General features: G+C 35.2%; 1 long non-coding RNA gene across 2 annotated transcripts in view; it reads left to right on the top strand.

The window, feature by feature from the left end:
• Nucleotides 1-18,252, top strand: part of LOC125911479 (uncharacterized) — a 97,382-nt gene that overhangs the window by 44,911 nt on the left and 34,219 nt on the right. For both annotated transcript variants that reach the window (XR_007454331.1, XR_007454333.1), the window contains exon 3: nt 10,581-10,682. This is a non-coding gene — a long non-coding RNA (uncharacterized LOC125911479). The remainder of the gene's footprint in view (nt 1-10,580; nt 10,683-18,252) is intronic.

Raw genomic sequence — 18,252 nt, forward strand, 5'->3', positions numbered from 1 at the left:
GGCTAGCTTAATTTCTTAATTAGGTTATCTATAGGTGACTCATTTTATTCTCTTCCTAAAATGGTGGATTCATTTTTTTTAAATCCCGTATTTAATATAGAAAAATGATCAGATGGCATAAATACATGTATAAATTATAACAAGATCTATATTAACTATGCTTTTATTATTTTAAAATTCTAGCTTTTAAAATTGTCTATTCCATTATGCTTTTTCACTTAAAAATTAGGGACAAAAAAAGTCAAATTTCTCTTATACTTTTATATTTATTTTTTGTAGTATGTTTGGTCATTTTATACTGTTATGTTTCAATTCTAGTTTTAGCTTTAAACCTTTACATCTATTTTTTATTCAGCTTATTTAAAAAATATTATGTAGGTTAAAACAGTTTACTATTGTTATTTTTAAATTTCTATTTACTTATTTACTATTTTTACTTTTTAGTTAATTTAAAGTAAGAAGGAAAAGTTTTGGGTGACAGTTTTGAACTTAAGCACAATCCACATTCCAAATACGGGAGATTAGATGCTCTATTTCACAGTGGTAGGTTCTGGAACAGCTCATCTACCTAGATAGACCCCATTATCCCATTCCATTTATCACTGACATTCTTAAAATATTTCATGTGAATGATTCTGAGAACTCACAGACCAAATTCCTTGCAATAAAGATAACCACCAGCTATGTGATTAGCATTTTTAACTGCTGAGACTTTCTTTCACCATGTTATCCTTCCCTTTAAGAGGAGTTACATATTCTAAAATCCATAAACGACCAGTGTATATTGAACAAGTCAGGTTAAATAAATGACCACTGAGGAAGTAGGTGGGTAATTCCAATTAGGGAAGAATCTTAATAATGTCAGTGATTTAATTTCATACAAAACCTTCGTTCTTACTTACTTTTCTGGGAAGAATTATAGAAGAGGTCTCTGAGGTTATAGCTTTGTCAACTCCTTCCAACACTAGCGTGCCACGCAAGGAGTTGATTGTCAACATGGTGTACTAGAACATATATAAGCTTGGAGTTATGAGCCTCAGAATGAAATTTGGTTTTGTCACTTAGTATGAAAACTTGGACAAGTTATTTAACATTTCAGAGGTTTGTTTCTTCATGTTTATAATATGATAATGCCTAATTATTATGAAAATTAAATGAAGCAATGTCTGTAAAGAACCGAGGACGTAAAAAATACTCAGTGTCAGATACCTTTTCTTGAGCTGGAGTAAATCCCAAATACCTTTGAAGAAATGTTGTTTTGCTTTAAGTACCTTTTACTTTGCCTGTCTGTGACCTTTAATAATGAGATGTCAACATTATGATCTGACAGTTCATTTACCAGAGGCTAAGGGTCCCCTTTCATCTAGCCATAAAAAAATACCTGCAGAAAATGAAAGTGACATTGCTGTGGCAGATAAATATACTGTTAGTATAAAAAAAGTTATTATCATCAGAGGAAGGAATTTTGCCCTGAGGGTTTCAGTCATTCAGATTAAATAGGAATTTAATTTTAGGAATTTCAGTGAAACTGCAGCCTTGAATCATTTACTTCTCTTTTATCAAAAATGTTAAATCTGAAGTTTATATGTATGAAAAATTGTTTAAAAACTGGGTAATTCATCTGTAGTCCTTGGGAATTATGGATGGGCTCCAAGGGGTCTGTGAACTCCCTCAAATTGTATACAACACTGGTATGCATGTGTATTAGTGTCCTGAGAGGTCTGTAGTATTCAAGTGATTCTTAAAAGGGTTCAAAGGTCACATAGAATTAAGAACCACTTCTTAAATTGTCTGACAACTGTCTCTGGAGAAATTGGACTGTGAGAAGATTATTTTTGGACCATATTAACTTAGCCTGATGTGTAATCATCTTCTCTGAGTTTTGTTTTAAAAATATGCCTATAAAATATAATAAAATAAATAATAGTCATAGAACTCTTCCAGAAAATATTTCCATATAATTTCCACATAATTTTCCAAACATATTTCTATATAATTTCCAGAAAATTATAAATATAATTGTTGAGGGGAATGTTCACTTTTTACTCAGTGTTTCATCTTTCACACATAAAAGTTTCGGCGAGAACTTTGTTTTAGAATTCATTGTCAGAAATATCTTCTTCCTCTTTGTATCTGCCATGTTAGCTTTTTTCCCTTTTAAATAAGAATTAGATTATTCATTCTATATATTATAGTATATTATGTTATAGTATATGTTATGTTATATTACGTTACATTGTATTATATATTTCTAGTATAGTTAACATACAGTGTTACATTAGTTTCAGGTGTACAATACAGTGATTCAGCAATTTCTTACATCACCCAGTGCTCATCATGACAAGTGCATTCCTTAATCCCCAGCACCTATTTCCCTCATTCTCCCCACCTCTCCTCTGGGAACCATAAGTTTGTTCTCTATAATTAAGAGTTTGTTTCTTGGTTTGTTTCTCTCTTCCTCTTTTCCCCTTTTTGTTTGTTTTGTTTTGTTTGTTTCTTAAATTTCACTTATGAGTGAAATCATATGGTATTGTTTTCCTCTGACTGACTTATTTCGCTTAGCATTATACTCTCTAGCTCCATCTATGTTGCAAATGGCAAGATTTCATTCTGTTTTATGGCTGAATAATATTCTGGTGTGTGTGTGTGTGTGTGTGTGTGTGTGTGTGTGTGTGTATGTGTACACCACATCTTCTTTACATGTTCAGTCAGTGGACACTTGGGCTGCTTCCGTATCTTGGCTATTATAATTAATGCTGCAATAAACATAGGGGGTATGTGTATCCCTTTGAATTAATGTTTTTGGGTAAATACCCAGTACTGTGATTACTGGATCATGAAAGAGTCTATTTTAAACTTTTTGAGGAACCTCCATACTGTTTTCCACAGTGACTGTACCAGTTTGCATTCCCACCAAAAGTGCAGGAGGGTTCCCCTTTCTCCACTTTATCATCAAACCTGTTTTCTCTTATGTTTTTGATTTTAGCCATTCTGATTGGTGTAAAGTGATATCTCATCGTAGTTTTGATTTTCATTTTCCTGATGATGAGTGATGTTGAGCATCTTTTCACGTATCTGTAGGCCACCTGTATGTCTTTGGAGAAATGTGTTCATATCTTCTGCCCATTTTTAAAATTGGATTATTTGGTTTTTGGCTGTTGAGTTGTATCAGTTCTTTATATATTTTGGATACTAGCTCTTAATCAGATATGTTATTTGAAAATATCTTCTCCCATTCAGTAGGATGCTTTTTAGTTTTGTTGATTGTTTCCTTAACTGCGCAGAAGCTTTTTATTTTGATACCGTCCCAATCATTTAGTTTTGCTTTATTTCCCTTGCTTCAGAAGACATATCTAGAAAAGTGTTGCTATGCCAATGTCAGAGAAATTACTGCCAGTGCTATCTTCTAGGATTTTTATAGTTTCAGGTCTCACATTTAGGTCTTTAATCCATTTTGAGCTTATTACTCATTCTGTATTTCATTTTTACCTTGTTTTTCAGGCAACTAAAAACCAGAATTTAAACTAAATGACAGAATCTAAGTTGTTCTTAAGAATTTTCTATTTAAGGGGCACCTGGGTGACTCAGTTGGTTATGTGTCTGACTTCGGCTCAGGTCATGATCTTGTGTTTCGTGGGTTCGAGCCCCACATCAGGCTCTGTGCTGACAGTTCAGAGCCTGGAGCCTGTTTCAGATTCTATGTCTCCTCTCTCTCTGCCCCTCCCCTGCTAGTGCTCTGTCTGTCTCTGTCTCAAAAATAAATAAACATTAAAAAAAATTTTTAAAAGAATTTTATATTTCATTCATCTGTTACATGGCAACAATTTTCTATTTTTTTTTAAATTTTTACTTGAGAGAGAGAGAGCGAGCGAGCAGGGGAGAGGGACAGAGGGAGAGAGAGAGAATCTTAAGCAGGCTCCATGCCCAGCACAGTGTGGAGTCTCACGGCTGAGAGATCATAACCTGAGCCAAAACCAAGAGTGAGACACTCAACCGACTGAGCCTCCCAGGTGCCCCAACAAGTTTCTATTTCTAATTGTATTTATTATATGGGATTTTGCTGTAAACTGTGTCACATATTTTATATAAACAGTAGGATATAAATATATGTACATTAAAAAAGAAATCAATTTTGGAACTGGGCATATTGGAGTAAAGGAGGGGAAGATTTCCTTCATCACAATGATCAGAAAATAATATTCTTCAAAGAGAGAATCATAATAAAGGAGGAGAACTTATGTTATAATATATTATAAGTAGATCATTTATGTTCAAGATTAACTCAGATACCTCTTGAAAGAAAAGGATATGCCCAACTGTTGGGTGCCACTTATGCCTTTAAAAAGTGGGTCAACTGTGACTCATAATCACAATTCAGGCCTCTCAGAATAACTCAGCACATTTACTCAATACAAATTATTAAATAAATGGTTCACAAAAGAAAAAAATCATGTATCTAATGTGTTTACTCTATAATGATGCATGATTCTTTTCCTTTCAAATAAAATCACTGTAGTATTCACAACTCCTTTCAGGGATGGAGAAGGAGGAAAGAGTGGAGAGATTAGGATGGGTAAATACAGAAGCTGCAAGGTTCTCACTCATGAATCAGACTTGCAAAAATAACATAGTTAAGAATTTCATAATGGCATAGCAAGATTAGTGTGAACCTAAGAAAGGCTCTTGGTAAAACCTGGATTCATTTCATGTTAACGTATAATTGGTTCAAATGTTCATTTATTCATTCAAAATATATTTGTGGAGTTTCTACTTTGTATAATTACAGTTGAAGAAATGGGACACAGACATGAAAGCACCAGTGTTTCTTGTCTTTGAGGATCGTGTTCGTCATTTATGGGAGATCAGTAATAGTATTATGACCTAGTGAGAGCAACTAAGTCTGTACATAGTGCTCCAGGAACATTGGGGTGACAATGATTGACATGCCCAAGTTGAGAGAAGGCTTCAGAAAAGCCAGTTTTTCCCTGGGTCTTGACAAGTAGGAATTGTAAAGCAGAGGAAGGAAGGGCATGGAAGGCAAAAGAAATGACTTTCCAATGTCTGGGGATGTGAAAAGCCATACTGTGCTTGAGTATAGTCCAGCATAGTTGGAATGTAGCGTATGTTCTGGTTGGCACATGGTAGAAAGTAGGGGCAGATGCAGCTAAAGTGTTTGGACTTTGCCCTGTAAGATAAATTTTAGTCATTTAATTATTCATACACTTAATTGATGAGGTATGTATTAATTAATTTCATAATTTTAACACAATAATAATATTAATCACTATTTATTTAAGAAATTTAGAGTCTTTTCTACCTGTTCTCTAATACTGGGATTGGACCTCTGCATAGCTTGTAAAGTTGTGGACATAATGCCTTTGTCTTACTCATGGACGAACACTTATTATTTCGCATATTACAAGTGGATGTATGTGCTTTGCCTGTGTTAATGATTATCAAAGGAAAGGTGGAATACTTATTCCAATATTTATTCCATTTAAACTGACAACTACTGGCACGCCTGGGTGGCTTGGTCGGTTAAGCGTCCGACTTCGGCTCAGGTCATGATCTCACGGTCCGTGAGTTCGAGCCCCGCGTCGGGCTCTGTGCTGACAGCTCAGAGCCTGGAGCCCATTTCAGATTCTGTGTCTCCCTCTCTCTCTGCCCCCTCCCCTGTTCATGCTCTGTCTCTCTCTGTCTCAAAAATAAATAAACGTTAAAAAAAAAATTAAACTGACAACTACTAAATTTAGGATTTTTCATGATTGCATAGATACATAAACTCGAAATTGTAATAACTTTTCTGTACCCGAGAATACAAATGTACTTATGTTCCTGTGCCAATATTTATAGAGTGGTTGCCTGGAGCATTGTTTTGAAAAAGATTCTGAGATTGCACCCTCTGGGTGCAGAGGGAAAGAATACTATAATTGATTAGCAAATCTTCTATGTGCCAGAAGAGGGGAGTTGCAGCCATGTTTTTGTTGTTCTTGGTTATTGCACTTAACCTGGGGCCAGGTTAAGATTTCGCTATTTATGCCACAAATACATTCTATTTTGTTTTTAAAACATACCAAGAATATGATAAAAAGTTAGCCAACTGTAGTAGCCTGGAGGCCTCATCTTCTCAGAACTTATGCTGGGTAAACTATGGAAGATATGATGTATTTGGTGATGGAATAATTACATAAGTTTTTCATTGTTGATAGTGAGTCTAGAAAGGATAAATACATAAAGAAAACTAGAGTTTAAAATGGAAAGTCTTAGAAGGTGATCAAATACCAGTATTAACCAATAGTATAAAATGCAAAGATTATAAGTATAAAAATTCAAGTATTCAATAAAAGGGAATCAAGGAACAAAATAAAGTATAATATTTTATTAAGGCCATAAAAAGCAGCCTTTGCTTACACACACTGTGGAAAAGCTAGATGCATGAAGTCATCCTGCGTACCAGAAAAATAGAAAAGAACAGAGATTTTATTCTCCCTGTGAAAGACAAGAAGAGTGAGAGCTGAGCTGGAGTTTGGGCTGAGTTGAAAGCTTCCCCAGGACGAGTAGATTTCTTTCTGCTGTTCTGATCTCTGCTAATCTTAGAACTTTGTTAACATGCTAGTAGAAAGGGTCATGCAGAATAAAACTACTTTTTCCTTTTTAGTCACTCCTTCTTAATTCCAGATATCTGATTATTTTCAAATATCATAATTTTTATTAAGTTGTGATATTTATTAACTACTTTGGACCTACTAAGATCTTTGACCAATTAGCTATGAGACTAATTCCAGATCTGTAAGTCTACTGTAATAATAGATAATACTGCACTGGACAAACTTCCCCATTGCCCTAAAACCCAGACTAACTTGAGAAATTAGAATTCTCTCTATAAGGATTTAAACATTGATAAACAGTGTACAACACACATAAACAAAACACAGACATCAAACTAGTCGACAGAAGAAGCCATTATTCCATTTTTGAAGGTAAGAAAATAATCATAAAATCAATAAATTATTGATGATCTCTACACATTACTGCTCAGTAAATAAAAATGGGGTCTTCAACCTATCTAAGCAAAATATAGTTATGAAGTAATGCTATCTGGTAAAGCAGATTGGTGTAGAAATAAATAATAAGCAGTTCAATAATTCTTATGTTCATTTAAAATATCTCAGTAATTACATTTTGTACTTCTGCAGACTCATTCTTTTTTTTTTTTAAGTTTATTTATTCTTGAGAGATAGAGAGAGACAGAGCATGAGCAGGGGAGGGGCAGAGAGAGAGGAGGAGACACAGAATCTGAAGCAGGCTCCAGGCTCTGAGCTGTCAGTACAGAACCCGACGCAGGGCTCAAACCCATGAACCATGAGATCATGACCTGAGCCGAAGCCAGATGCTTAACTGACAGAGCCACCCAGGCACCCCAAGTAGACTCGTTCTTAAGTAAATACAGGCCTTCTAAATGCCTGTTTCCCATTTTTATTAGCTTACATTTTAATTGTTTTCGATTCATGTACTTAATATAGGTGAATACACATGTATATATTTATAAATATTTGGGGTAAACTTACATCTTGGTATATAATATTTTCTTTACACTTTGTTCAGAACATATTTGACAATTAAATCTCCTAAGCAGTCATATTTCCTGTTAACTTTATTGAAGATTAAGATGCTTCATTCTCCTTTGTTTGGAAGGTATTTTTAAACAAATCAATAGTGTGAAAGGACAATTTGTAATCTGTTATACATTGGTGATTTATATGTTTATATTTATTTATTTATTTATTTATTCATAGCCTTAGCTCACCCATAGCTTAACCCAAATGCCCACTTTAAATTTGGAGAATACATATCGTATTGAGTACTAAATATTCATCTTAGAAGATTTTTGAGTTGCAATGCTTTTAAGCACAACAAAAATTCTTTGTAAAAATTCTTTAAAAGCTCCAGCTATCCTTTAATTTGGTGCTCTTCATATAATACTAAGGAAAAAGTGGATCTTTGATAATTTTTTTAAGCAATGCTTCCATTAACAATACATGTTCTGGGGTGCCTGGGTGGCTCAGTTGGTTGAGCATCTTACTCTTGATTTTGGCTCATGATCTCATGGTTCATGGGTTCGAGTTCCATGTGGGGCTCTTCATTGACAGCTCAGAGCCTGCTTGGGATTCTCTCTCTGCCCCTCCCCTGCTCATGTACTCTCTCAAAAAAAGTAGATAAACTTAAAAAAAATACATGCTCTATAAGTGTGGCTTTCCAGTTTTTCCATAAAACTGATCTCTAGCAGTCATTTAAAAAATATGATAAATTAAAATTCAATAAAGATTATTTTGAGGTCATGGTCAATTTCTAAGAGTGATCTTTAAAAAAGGGTAAAATTAGACCACAGGAACGTCAGCACATAGGAATCTGAATCTTTTCCCCTCAAGAAATCTAAACTGTGAGATTGTCCTAGGAAAGAAAAATATATGTGAAAAATAATTTATTAATTTAATATTTAGCAAAATCTGTGCCCTACTCGGTGCCTTGTCACGCATGCACTATACCAAGTGTCATTTCATTTTTCATATTCTACTTTATAGTCAAATATTCTTTCTCAATTCACAGTTGTCCTTTTACCAGATACTTCTCCCATGACTGTTTTCTCAGATAGGGGTTTATGCATGCTGCTTCTCATTCCTTTATAGGGTGTTTTTTTGAACAAAAATGAAATTGGTTTCAAGGATAAGTTCTGTCACGTGTGTTTTCACAGCAAAAACAGCACATCGTCCCATTGCTTAAAAAGAAAGAAGTTCAAAATGGGCATCTAGAAGCTATGCCAGGGCCTTAGGCACATGGGGGATTAAATGCATTTCATGAGTTGGAGATACTTTTGCTTACAGGATACAGGAATAGTAGAACTGATTAACTTTATATATATATATATACATACATATATATATATATACATACATATATATATATATATATATATATATATATATATATATATTTATTTATTTATTTATTTATTTATTTTATCTCTTTCCTATCTTTTCTCCCCCGTCCCCATTAGCTGTGTTCTTTTTGTGTTCTTTTAGGATTTAAGCTTCTCATATTGAAGTTAGTTTCACATGATTCTGAGATCATAAGTATATGTCCCTGCCATATTTCTTCCCATACACTTCTTATTGATGTCATTCATAAATATTACTTTGAGTTTGATTATTTGTAGCCATCTAGAAAGCCTGGCACAAAGAAAAGTGTAAAGGGATTTTACTCAGTAGGAACTTATAAGACAAAAATATCAATTTAAATGGAAGAATGCATGCTTGTTTTGAAAAGTAGAAATGAGAGAGGTTCCTATTCTTTGTGGGTCTTAGTCCTCAGTGCTCATACTGAAATTCTTTTCAGATATCTTTCTTAGTTGATGGATATTTGGACAGCAGAGAATACCTAGGTATCTTTGTAACTTTTGAGGTTAACCCAGTTTGGTAATCAGTAAGATCAATAAATGTTTGACTGAACTGAAAAGAACCTTTTGTAGTTATCAAGCAGTAACTGTAAGCAACACTGTAATGCTTGGGACTGAAAAGGCTATTATGAAAATTGAAAGAGTCATATTTTCCCTGCTGAGATATTAATGTCTGCTTAGCTTGAGCAGAAAAAAAGGGCTACCTCTGGGGAGGGAGTGAGGTAATGTAGAAATTAATTTTGCCATGAAATGATCCAGAACAATCTAGGGCATTCTGAAGTTAGTGCCAAGTGTAGCATATGAAAAACTGTTTTTTAAAACATGTCAACTTTCCCAAAATATGAAGTCATTGCCTTTGGTACAAACTGATTGGCTTGCAAAATTCACCCTCTGGAATAGTCCTAACATCAAATATGAGGGAGTGAGTTCATGAAAGTATTCAAGAAATAAACCTTGTTTATATAAATATAATGAAGTCTGCAAACATAAAATGAAGTAATAAATCAACATGTCATGTTCTTTAAAATGTGATTTTAAAATATATCCACTTATGCAAAAATGCTTAATCAGAGGTAAAAAAAAGGGATACATTCCATTTTATAATGATTTTATTTTTGGAAAAAAATCTGTATTTACTGTTTTGCTAATGATGTGAGTGATACATGCTCTTTGTGAAACCCTTAAACAATACAGAAGACCTTAAAATAAAAAGTGAAAAATCCTCCTGCTAATCCACTTGCAGAGATACTGCCATTTATAGCTTCTTAAATAATTACAGAATTTTCTCATATACGTATAAACAAATAGTACAAGATAGACTTTTCTCCATTTTCAATGTTTTATTTATATATAGTATGCAAACTGGATAAAAGTATTTTAAAAAGTTTGAAAAAAATGGACATACATGACCTTGAGATATATCCATGAAATAATTGTATATTATTTATAATATATGGATTTTAGCTAATCCTGAATCAATTTTAAACATTTTACTGAATTGAAAGTAAGCACTCTGTTAATGGTTAAAATTAGTGCCATAATAACCATCCTGTACTACCAATCTCAGAAAATTATAAACTATAGTAAGTCTTTGTGAATGTGTACTGAACACTTCACTCTGTTCTAGGTGTTTTCCTGTTTTCCACCAATTAATTTAACCATTGCACCATTTCTGTGGAGTAGGATTAGGATTCTCCATTTATAGTTCTAAAAACTCGGCACTTAGAGGGTAAGTAACTTGTCCAGTGACTTCAAACTCTAGCATATAGTGGAACCTGTTTCCATTTTATTCTTTTTTATTGAAATCCTGTGTCCATCCTTAAAAGGACAATGAACTTTATTCAATATTGATGTTTAAGTAACTAAAGAGTGAATATATAATTGAATTTTCTAAGAACATAAATATTAAAGCCTATCAGAATATAAGTGTTAAGAGAACAGAAGCTTTTTCTTCCTCACTCTTTTGCCCCTCTGCTTTTAGGCCTAAAGTAAGTATTCACTTAAAAAAATGTTTTTTAACTTAACAGAAGACCATGGGGGAGGGGAAGGAAAAAAAAAAGTTAGGGAGGGAGCCAAACCCATAAAAGACTCTTTTTTTTAAAAAAATTTTTTTTTAATGTTTATTCATTTTTTGAGAGACAGAGACAAAGCATGAGTGGGGAAGGGGCAGAGAGAGAGAGGGGGACACAGAATCCGAAGCAGGCTCCAGGCTCTGAGCTGTCAGCACAGAGCCCAACGGGGGGCTTGAACTCACAAACTGTGAGATCATGACCTGAGCCGAAGTCGGGCGCTCAACCGACTGAGCCACCCAGGTGCCCCATAAGAGACTCTTAAAAACTGAGAATAAACTGAGGGTTGATGGGGGGTGGGAGGGAGGGGAAAGTGGGTGATGGGCATTAAGCAGGACACCTGTTGGGATGAGCACTGGGTGTTGTATGGAAACCAATTTGACAATAAATTTCATATTAAAAATGTTTTTTAATGTTTATTTATTTTTGAAAGAAATAGCACATGTGCATGCCCCCAAGTGGGGAGGGACAAAGAGAGGGAGACAGGATCTGAAGTGGGCTCCACACTGACAGCAGACAGCCCAATGTGGGGGGCTGGAACTCAAGAACTGGGAGATCATGATCTGAGCAGAAGTTCTATGCTTAATTGACTGAGCCTCCCCAGGCACCGCTCATTTTTTTTAATCAATGAATTATACATTTCCACATCACAGTTAGTTTTTTTTAAAGGACCTATAGCTGAACTGCTTCTCCTTTCCATTAGTGCATACATTGTACTGAACACAGGTATTTAATAAGTAATTCAATCAATTGTATAATTCCAGTCACTGAATAAATGCTATGAAGGAAATGAAGTATGGTTTAGGTATATAGATTTGTGTGTGTGAGTATGTGTGTTTGTATAAATAGGCTATTTATTATGTATGTGTTATGTTGTATGTCTTATATGTGTATGTTGTATGAGTGATGGGTGTGAGTGTGTGTATATTATGTCTACATTTTGTGTGCCAGTCGTGTGTATGTATGGATTGTGTGCATTGAGTGTGTATGTGTATGTTGTACACAAGTGTGTTTTATTTTAGACTGAGCAGTGGGCAGAGATGTTTTTGAAAATGCTTTATTTAATTGCAGACTAAAAGTTTATGTTGTTAGAGTAAGACTTATATAATTCTGTTGGCTTTAAACTATAAATGTGACGGCGAGGAAAGAACTAATACGCATTAAACGTCTTCTACTTTCATGTATTATTTCATTTAATTATTACAGTAACTGTATAAAGGAGATGTTGTTTGTATCCTATAGATGAAGTAGGGTGTGAATTAGTTTAGGGCTACCATGACATCAACAGGCTTAAGGAGAGGGATTCAAAATATATTTCTCTTACTCCAGATTCCATTGCTCTTTCAGCTTTACCACACTGCTTGTCTTAATCAGTTTGGGTTGCTGTAACAAAATACCATGTACTGAGGGGCTTAAAAACAACAGACATTCATTTTTCACAGTTCTGGAGCCTGGGAAGTCTAAGATCAAGGCCCTGGCAGATTTGGTGCCTGCTGAGGGCCTACTTCCTAGTTCATAAGCAGCCATTTTCTTGCTGTGTCTTTACATGGTGGAAGGAAGAGAAAGCTCTCTGGGGTCCGTATGATAAGGACACTAATCTTGTTTATGGGGATTTCACCTTTGTGATCTAATCAGCTCCCAAAGACCCAATATAACATTACATTAAGGGTTAGGAATTCAACATAAAGTTGAAGGCGGGGGCACAAACATTCAATCCATAACACCGCCTTTACTAAAAATGGGAAAAAAACCCAGCCATGGGTAAAGAAGGAGAGAGATGAAAGTACAATTAAAGGTAGAGAGAAGAGAATTCAAAATTTCTGATAATGGAAAGAATTAAAAATAATAGGAAGTCATTTGATGTTTGTTATGGCAAGATAACTGACTTGCTGAATTAAATGAGCCAAAATATGGAAAATACAGAGAGCAATGCCTGGCATATAGTATGTGCTGTATGTGTTAACTTTTATTATTATTACTAGTCTGGTAAATTTATAAGTGAAGCTAATACAGGATATCGACACATGAAGTTTATGTCTTTTATCAATGAATGAGGAATAATTGAGTGCACAGTATAGGTTAGCTATGTATTAACACGTTAGTTCCCATAATGCAAGCAGAAATAGTGGAAAAGTAACACAAATCAATCAAACATTGACTTGGTTCACTTCAGTTGACTTCTGTTGACCTGTTTTTTGTTGACTTGTTGACTTCAGTGTTAGGTAATGCTCATAGAACTATCACAAACATATTTGGAAAGTTTGTTTTGGAAATACATAGTTCTTAGAAATGACCAAGAGTTCATTTAGGCACATTATCATAAAGCGGTAGTTCCTATCTTTTTTGGTGCCAACATCTTCCTATTATAACAAATGAAATTCATAGTTATTAGGTAATCAGTTAATAAACAATTTAAAAATCAGAACGTACAGATATTTAAAAAGCTTTTAGAAAGAAGTTTGAGTAATCACAACCAAAACAAATGTACCAAATTCTCCCAGTTCAAAGGCGGAGATTACCAGATTGAAAAATGAAAATAAAATCAGCTATATTCTCTACACGAAATATACATCTAAAGGAAAGGGCTACAAAAAGTTTGAAAATTTAAAGAATGGAAAAAATAAGCAAATCCCAACTAAAAGAAAGTTGTCATTGATGTATTAGTGTCAGACAAATATATCATTAGAGGATATTGATGTTGATCCAAAGAGTGGTGTCTGGGTGGCTCGATTGGTTAAAGTGTCCACTTAGGCTCAGGTCACGATCTCATGGTTTGTGGGTTTGAGCTCTGCATCAGGTTCCATGCTGACACTGTGGAGCCTGCTCGGGATTCTCTCTCTCTCCCTCTCTCTGCCCCTGCTCTGCGCTCTCTCTCTCTCTCTCTCTCTCTCTCTCTCTCTCTCTGTCTCTTTCAAAATAAAGAAACTTAAAAAAAAGAATTTGACAGTTTTTAGAGATAAAATAGGTTAGGGAAGTTCAAAACATGTCTATAATATTATATTTGAGCATTAGTGACACATGTTCTAACTTAAATTACAGTAACTGTCTTCTTTTATTTTTTTTATTTTTTTATTTTTTTTTGTCTTTTTTCAACGTTTTTTATTTATTTTTGGGACAGAGAGAGACAGAGCATGAACGGGGGAGGGGCAGAGAGAGAGGGAGACACAGAATCGGAAACAGGCTCCAGGCTCCGAGCCATCAGCCCAGAGCCTGACGCGGGGCTCGAACTCACGGACCGCGAGATCGTGACCTGGCTGAAGTCGGACGCTTAACCGACTGCGCCATCCAGGCGCCCCGAGTAACTGTCTTCTTTTAATTGAACCTGCATTTTACATTCTGGACTTTAGTTTGTTGTCTAAATAAAATATTTGTGTTATTGTTATTTTGGTGTTATAAAATATTGGTGTTATTATTTTGTTGTTTGTAACATAGAGGCATGTTCTCATAGTACAAAGGAAAAAATCCTTTCTATTCCAATGTTGCAGTAGATTGTTGTAGTAGATTAACGACTTTTATTCATTAGTGAGAGAATAACTTTAAGAGGAGTTACTTCGAACTCCAAGAACAGTCCTTTCCTTTTTCTTTGTGATCACCTGAATAAGACAATTAATTGTGGTGCCTGGGAGAGCTAATTTATGATGCCCTCCCCACAAATGGATAGGACATAGAAATCGCATCATCTATTAGACAACAAAGTCTCAGTTGTGGCAAAAAAAGAATTAATGACTTTCCTTTAGGTATAAACTCATACAGGTCCTTTCAGCATTTATGCTGTTGTATAAAGACTATTATAGCAAGTTGTGGCATTATTCCAAATTAATACCACACAATAAATTTTGTTGGACATATCATACTGGTGATTTTATGTAGTAGGTTGTTAAAAATTCTCTTGCAGTAAATATGTTGATTTCAGTGTTAGGTAATGCACACAGGAAAGCATATTAACAGGAATTTAACTGCTAAATGATGTTGGCATTTGCTTACATGTGATTGGTGTTTTTGGTGATGAAATCCACAATAATTGTAGTATATTTTTTCTCAGAAAACTAAAGATTTTCTTAAACATATGCTGTATGGTGTATGTTGTGCCGTGTGATATATATCAGCACTTGTAGTTGCCACTCGGCCAAAGGCTGTTGACATGGATTGATAGTTTTCAGTAAGGGTGTTTTCATTGCAAATGAGATACCTTAAGAACTCAGAGTTGTTGAATAAAACGGTACATTTAAGATGTGTTTTTGGACTGCAAATACAAAGATAACACAATTATATATCCTCAAAAGGAGCTTGTTTATCTTTTTTTCTTTTGATCTCTAATAGATTTTCTCATTTATAAAAGTGGACAATAACTAAGCTATCCAATTCACGGAGTTGCTATGAAACAATAGAAAACAAATACAAATATTTGTTATTTGTTTATGTAAGCTGGAACAGGGATAAAAGGGGGTTTTATAATAGATATTTGAAGATAGATGAATTAGAAAATAAATTTGTGTCATAAAGGAAGATGTTTGACTTAAAAGTTAAAATCCATTAAAATCCAGATTGCTTAGAAGTGGGTCCTATCCAGGTAAAGACTGTCATAAAAACAGATGGCTGATGATTTTCAGTAATTTAAGGGTCTTGGTGGGTAATACTAATTCTACTGCTTTGTGAAGATGACTGAAACATATCTGAAGGACTTGATACTGGCAAATCAGAGCAATAGGTTGAATTACTAGCAGCTATGACAGCATTGAAGGGTCACCATTATAGGTAGAGTTTTTAAATTGCTATTTCTATTAAATAAGATACTGGTCTTGGAGCTAAGCTCTGAGGAAGAAGCTTTTTGGGTGAAGCAACTGAGTCTGTCTTGTCCATTTTGTACCAGTGGAGAGTGGCCTCTTAGCATAGGGAGTGGTCCTAGGGCAGTGGTGTGACAGCACCAGCAATATGGGAATGGGAGTGAAGTATGTCTGGGAGAAATAACGTCCTGGAGTTATACTCCAATGAAGTAATCAAATTTAATCTAGCATGGAAGTCAATATGGAATTTTGCTTTATCACAAAATTATTTTAATGAGGCTGTTGTATATGCCAAGAAGCACTTGAGTAGGAATTAAGTGACCAACTGTCCTGGTTTTTCTGGGATGGAGGTATTTCCCAGAACATGAGATTTTCAGTGCCAACCTGGGACTGTCCTGGCAAACTGGGACCACTGATCACTTTAAGAGGAAAGTATCAGATGTGGTCATGGGCTCTGAATTGTACAAGTTTTTCTGAGTCTGCACTGAGGAAAAGGACCTCAAGAATGTCTTTGGAATATAGTTTTATCCAGTTTTCTCTGAAGAGCAGGAGTGAGGGAGAATTTCTGTGTATATTACTGAGTATATGAGTTATCACAGTAGTTTTTCTATGCACTACATTTACTAATGAAATAAAATGGGATTGTGTGCCAACGCTTATATCCCTTACAAAAGTTTCTGGTAGAAGGATTGACCAATCCCATTCTAAGGATGTGAGAAGGACCAGGGAGAGGAAAAGCATGACTTGCCTGATTTAAGGAAATCTATGACAAGGACATAATCAGGAAGATGGGCAAACCTCTAGAGGAGCTGGGATAACAGCTTGAAGTTCCCGGTCCTTGATCATTTGCATGTAACCAGCACTTGGAGATGGGAGCAACAGCATAAGGAAGTGGCCCATCTTCAGTCTGCTTACCAAAAAGAGAAGCTATAGAGAGGGGTGGCCCTTTAGTAACACTAGAGAAATTTCCAGTCTGTCTTACAGATTGAATAGGCACACACACACACACACACATACATAAAGTTCTGTGCTTGGTACTTGGGGACTATGATGGTAATTAAGCAGAAAGAGAGCTATAGGCCAGAATTCTCAACCTTAGCACTATTGGCTTTTATGGTTGGATAAATGTTTGTTGTGAGGGGCTGTTCTGGGTTGGTGTTGGTTGGTAAACAGAACCCTTGGTTTCTAATTACCAGAGATCTCTGGTATCTCTCCCGAGTTGTGACAACCAAAAATGTCTTCATACGCTGCCCAGTGCCCCTGGGGGGCAAAATAGCTCTTTGCTGAGAACCATTGGTATAGATAATAATAGTACATAGAAGCGAAAGAGAATTGATATACATCACAAGACAGCATTAATGGACCTTGTTGAAGTAGGACTTTGTTGGAGAGCAATGTTAATAATCATGGCTGTTATATTCTGAATACTTACTATATGTAAGGCAGTGAGCTATAAGTGCTTTACATTTATCATTTCAATCATTATCATTAGAAGGGACTTCTGGGGTTGGTGCTACACAAGGTAAAATAAATGAAGCACTCACAAGAATCCAAGGGTACACTTCTATAAAGTTTTTTTCTTTTTTTCTTTCTTTTTTTCTTTTTAAAAATGTTTTTATTTTTGAGAGAGAGCAAGAGCACAGTTGGAGGAGGGGCAGACAGAGAGGAGGACAGAGGATCTGTAGCAGGCTCTGCACTGACAACAGAGAGCCCTGACACCTGGGGCTCGGACTCACCACATGGGGCTCATACTTATGAACTCTGAGATTATGACCTGAGCTAAAGTCAGATGGTTAACTGACTGAGCCACCCAGGCACCCCAGACTTTTTTCTTTCATGGATTAAAGACTGTATAAATATAGGTAAGAACAAATACCTGTAGCTGCACCAGTAACTGTGAGTTTATCCGTTTGTCCTATAAACCCAGGAATTCTGATAAATACTATTTCACAAAATCCCCAAAACGGGAATATGTTTAGTGCCTTTATAACTGTATTAGTTGCTTTATTAGTATATTCCTGATAGATTACTTCTGTTTTGTCTAGGCTTTGGGGAGAGCTGGATCCTTCTGTTACAATTTTATAAATATGATTAGAAGAATTTCCCCTAGGTGAATTTCTGGGTTTGCACATTTAAGGTCTTTTCTACCTTTATGTACTATTTTCTGTTGGGAGATACAGGACGCTGTGTATGCCTTTCTCTCACAGTGACAGTTGGGTCAGCACAGTAGATTGTAGAAATGGATGTGAACTACAAATATAGTCTACTAAACTCACACTAAATGGATCACCAATTCTAGTTCTCCTGAGCCAGATCCCAATGCCACCCACAACTGAAGAGAAATTGTGAAGTCAGATCATGAACTTGTACAGTGCTGTATGCCAATTTTATCTCAATAAAACTGGGGGGAAAAAAGAAGCTCTAATGGAGATGAAGTTGATCTTAT

Source organism: Panthera uncia (assembly GCF_023721935.1).
Source record: "Panthera uncia isolate 11264 chromosome C1 unlocalized genomic scaffold, Puncia_PCG_1.0 HiC_scaffold_3, whole genome shotgun sequence".
In the NCBI taxonomy this organism is placed as follows: Eukaryota; Metazoa; Chordata; class Mammalia; order Carnivora; family Felidae; genus Panthera; species Panthera uncia.